The sequence below is a fragment of the Frieseomelitta varia genome, unplaced genomic scaffold, assembly GCF_011392965.1.
Source record: "Frieseomelitta varia isolate USP_RPSP 00005682 unplaced genomic scaffold, Fvar_1.2 scaffold_294, whole genome shotgun sequence".
NCBI classification, from domain to species: domain Eukaryota; kingdom Metazoa; phylum Arthropoda; class Insecta; order Hymenoptera; family Apidae; genus Frieseomelitta; species Frieseomelitta varia.
In genome coordinates this window covers 66,476-71,126 of record NW_025110028.1, presented here as the reverse complement: position 1 = coordinate 71,126, position 4,651 = coordinate 66,476, and the positions used below count along the sequence as shown (strand labels likewise).

The 4,651-nt window shown below is 35.7% G+C and overlaps 1 pseudogene; it reads right to left on the bottom strand.

The window, feature by feature from the left end:
- Positions 1 to 346: 346 nt before the first annotated feature.
- LOC122529572 lies at positions 347 to 1,658 on the bottom strand (annotated as a pseudogene).
- Between the last annotated feature and the right edge of the window lie 2,993 nt (positions 1,659 to 4,651).

The window sequence follows — 4,651 nt, the reverse complement described above, 5'->3', positions numbered from 1 at the left end:
TCCTTCGATTCCTGGATATTTTCGATCCGGTACACTCTTGATATAATATCCACGTGTTTATCGCTGCCAAGTCTAAAATATTAAAGAAAACTTGGAGAAGCCATCGGAAACTCCCTGCTTTCACAGTATATTTGCGTGCCATCTGGTCAACGACGTCACACCGAACTTTGTTTTATTATAAAAAGTAACAGTTTCTGGAACAGTTTATAATCGTCTTCTACTTTTACACCTGTATGTTTGGTACTTAGAAGGAGAACTTTTACATTCGGCTTTACTACATTACTTTTATACACAGTAAGCGTGCAGTTTTCCGATTTATAAAAGTGTGAGGAAAACAAAATCATCTTGTCCTTTTTTTCCTTCGCCGGTTTTGGTAGTTCTCTTTTGTTCGACCGGATGATCCCAACCAAGGTTGTACTTTTTGTAAGCAATTTTTTGGGACGCTTGTAAAGAAATTGACTGTTGTTATATTTCTGCCTCGTCGTAAATATGGTTTGGCTAATATTAATGTTACAAACTCGCTCAACGGTATTGAGCCTCGAGTTTCATTTTTCCCCATATAAGGGAAACCATTCAAAATATATTTTGTTCGGACGTCAACTGCTAACCAAAACTTAATACCAAATTTATACAGTTTCTTCGGCATATATTGCTGCACCGGGCTTTCGATGGAAATAACTGTTCGGCTATTGAGATATTTTCATATGGCTTATAACAAGCCTGGCTATTATTTATAAATCTATTCCATATTTCGAATATCAGCGCAAATTTATCTATTTGTAATCTTTCGAATCGTTGGTTTGTCAAAGCATATGAATCTCAGAATTTCTGTAAATTTATCTCTGCGCATTGTGTTTGCGAAGAAAACGGGTTCCCATTTTTTCGACCATAGATAAGAAGCTTTCAATGATCTCGCTTCATATGCGCCCCGGGCATATAGAATCCTAGAAACCTATATAACTCAGGAACTGTGATTGTCCACTCTTGTTTCAAAACTCGACGTGCCTTCGTTTCAGTGCAATCTTTTATGTGTTCTATTATGTGTGTGTCAATTATCAATTCGAAAGCAGTTACACAACCCGATATAATATTTTTCTTAGCCAGTAGGTCCTGCGATATCCTTGAATATCATACGAATGGGCGGCCTACCCACGGATCCACCGTGTTCCGTCAACTGCAATTTCAATTTCACATATTACATTTTGGGATGTGCTTGGAATGCTCGTCCTCCCATCTTCGGTGTCAGAACTAGAAAGAATACGCATCCTTTTCTTGCTCCGATACACTTTAAAGAAATTTTCCTCTTCACTATCCGAAGATCCTTCTATTTCTCCACTTTCAATGCATTCGGAGCTTTCACTCTCATCTTCGCTTTCGAGTAATTCATATTGATCTTCTTCGGAGGTATCTTCAGAACAATCTTCATTGATTTTGACAATTTTGTTCAATATTTTATTATATCTCCTGGATTTACTCATGATTGCTAGAAAAGATATTGGTCAAAATAAAAAAATACTGTGGTCCAATTTAATTACCCTATTGTAGATACTTACAATAAGCGGAGACTGTCTATAATAACTTTCTACAATAACAATAACTATAGAAACTTTTGCACACTGTCTTTCAAACACGTCCTTACATTGGCAGTGCAACGATCATATTGAAGATCGTTTCTAATTTTAGGGATTCCGGCAATAGACATATGCAATTTCGTTCAATGTGTTGAAAACAAAAGTAAACACTCAGACATATAATCCGCTTGTTTACATTCTCGCGGCGCGATCGAGATAAGAGATTGGATTGAATTTACGAACAAAGCAAATATATAAGGATTATTTAGCTAGTCCGTCAATTTGACGGGTTTAGTAGAAATAGGTATACTACATACAGATTTTAAAAATTAAAAATATCGGCACTTTCTTACATCTATTCTGACAGGAATAAATTTTCTATTGGTTTGGATATTGGTTGGTTCCAGCTATGTGGCATTTCATTTTAGTAGCGTATCAGCCAGGAATATATTTGTAAAATAACGGTCGTTAAAAATATCATATCCTGCAGCTTCAGGGTTTGATTGTAGAAATTTTGGTACAGCTGTAAAACTATTCTTGCACTTATTCGGAAATCAGGCCTAACTGATTTTTCAGTTGTGAAACTGCCATAATATGGCAAAATGGTCTATATATATAACTAATATTAGCATTTGCAAGAACATAAATGCGGATACCTCACTTTGTTGGTTTTTGTGGGTTGTATGTAATAAAACTTACTCTCCCTTCAATTTTACTATCGATTCATCCACCGACAACTTGGTCGGATACAAAATCGACGTCCCGGATACAAAATTTTCCCTACATTTACGGTTGATATATTCTAAAAAATTGTTAATTTTCTGCGCTCGAGTTCTGGTGATTTGCGCTCCTTGTGAATTTTCATTTACATGAAGCATCCAAAATATTGTAAGAATCGATCTCTTCTGAATATTTCGGTAAAGTAAGGAATCCTAGAATTATTATCTGTCAACCAATATTGCTTTAGATTTGGAAGTGGTGTTGTTTCCATATGCAATATTATACACAGAGATGCTCGCATTTCCTTTTCTGTAACATTTGTCCACGTATGCCAAATAGACCGTTTTTATAAATGTTTTTCTTTTATCTTATTATTCGTATACCGATTAGTCTCGTCAACTATCTTTTTTTTAAAATTTTTATTTATTGAAATTAACCTTTTGAACTGGAGGCCTTTTTCGCTCGGGCGAACCAGCAACTCGAGACGATTTTCCGTATATTTGGTGAATTTCGTACAGCTAATTAACGTATAAAACTTTTTTATTTTAATATTTTATGCATCTTTATACATCAAAGAATGAAATTTGTTAAACGTTAAGTTCTATATCGTTGCTTTGTATGATATTTTGTGAAACAATCTCCAAGGTGCAACTTCGGCTTGTCGAGGCAAGTATTACAATAATATGTGGTTTGGTGTCTTTCGCCATGCTTATTCCGTTGAGAGCAAACCTTGCAATTCTTTCTAACTTCTGTTAGCATAACATGTAGCTTCCCATTCAATCGGACTTCATTAAAACTGCAGGTCGAAGTAGAAGCTCGATGTCGTGTCTGGCGAAAATCTCCTCTCAATTGATCAACCAAAGTTTTTGGATACTGTAGATGAGTAAGCGGCTGTTCGTTTCTCTGTTTCTTCACTGATTTATAGAGGATATAAGAATTTATAGAACAGATCTCTAAACCTAAAAATAGCTTTCGCGGCCAATTGGTCAGCTCGATCAACACCGCCCATATATTTTATGTAGTTAATGATTATATTGGGTTTTTCTACAGCAATCTCAATACCACCTCGTAAAATCATTTTTACGATAGTTATTCCCGCATTATCCCAAGTGGTCAAACATGTGACGATCATATTTTCTTTCCATGCTAGAACTAAGGTATTAGCTTCGCGATATGCTACTGTGGAGTTCATGTGGCTTTTTTATTTGACATCCTATAATCCTGAGCTCCTTTCTATTAGAATCTAGTTAAGTGGCACTTCAGTTCACGTAATTCTTGAGCTAAGATATAGCTTGTGTAATAATGATCCGTGAACAGGTAGTGTCCGTGAGCACCGGGAATTTTATCCAGCGTCATTCTGTAGAGGTGCAGTGGAATTCTGGTTGATACCAGAAGGTCTGGTCTTATCTCTGTTGTCAGAGATCCATAATAGGGTAGGATACCACAAATGTAGCCAGTGTTGGAATATGCCATCGTGTAAACTCTAATACCCCATTTGGTTGGTTTCTTTGGATTATAGGTAATGAATGAAACCCGACCTTTGAATTTGATAGTGGACTCATCCACACAAATCTGTTCTCTTGGTATAAAATAATCCAAGAATTTTGAATTTATATATTCAACGAAGCAGCTTACTAACTGCAAATGGATTCTTGGTTCTGTACTTTGTGACGAAATTGTTTTCAAATGAAGCATCCAAAAAATCTGGCTAAATCTATCTTTCGTGAATGTATTAGAATAAAAAGAAATATAGCTAACGTTATTTCTTGACCGATATTCTTAAATGTTTGCCAACGGCATAGTCCCTATATTTATTATTAGTGCAATAAATGCCCAGAATTCTTCGATAGTCACATCATACCAAGTTCTCCCTTCTAACTTTTTTGTAGCGTAATAATTAGTTTCACTCACTATTTCACTAATTAGTTCATCGGTAAAAAATAACTTAAAAAAATCCAATGGTTCTTTCATGTCTGAAGATACTTGCGGTCCTACGGATTTTTCGCCGGCTACAAACGGTATTCTTTATGGTATTTCTTAGAATTCTGTGCACGTTATCCATTCTGGAATTTCTGTCTCTACTGCGGAACCACCGTCACTTTCGCATTCACTCTCTATTTTCCTGATTTTTCGCCTCTTTATACCTCTTATTTCATCACTGTCGTCATCACTGCTTTACTCCTCTATCGTCAGGTGTTACACATATAGACATAATTTCGTTCTTCAACAATGAAAAATCAAACTCATCTTCACTTGAACTAATTTCATTACTACATTACATGCTGATTCGTATGAATTTGTTAGTAAGACCGTGAACTGTCGTGCGTTGATATGTTGCTGTTGAAACTTCTGTTCATTCT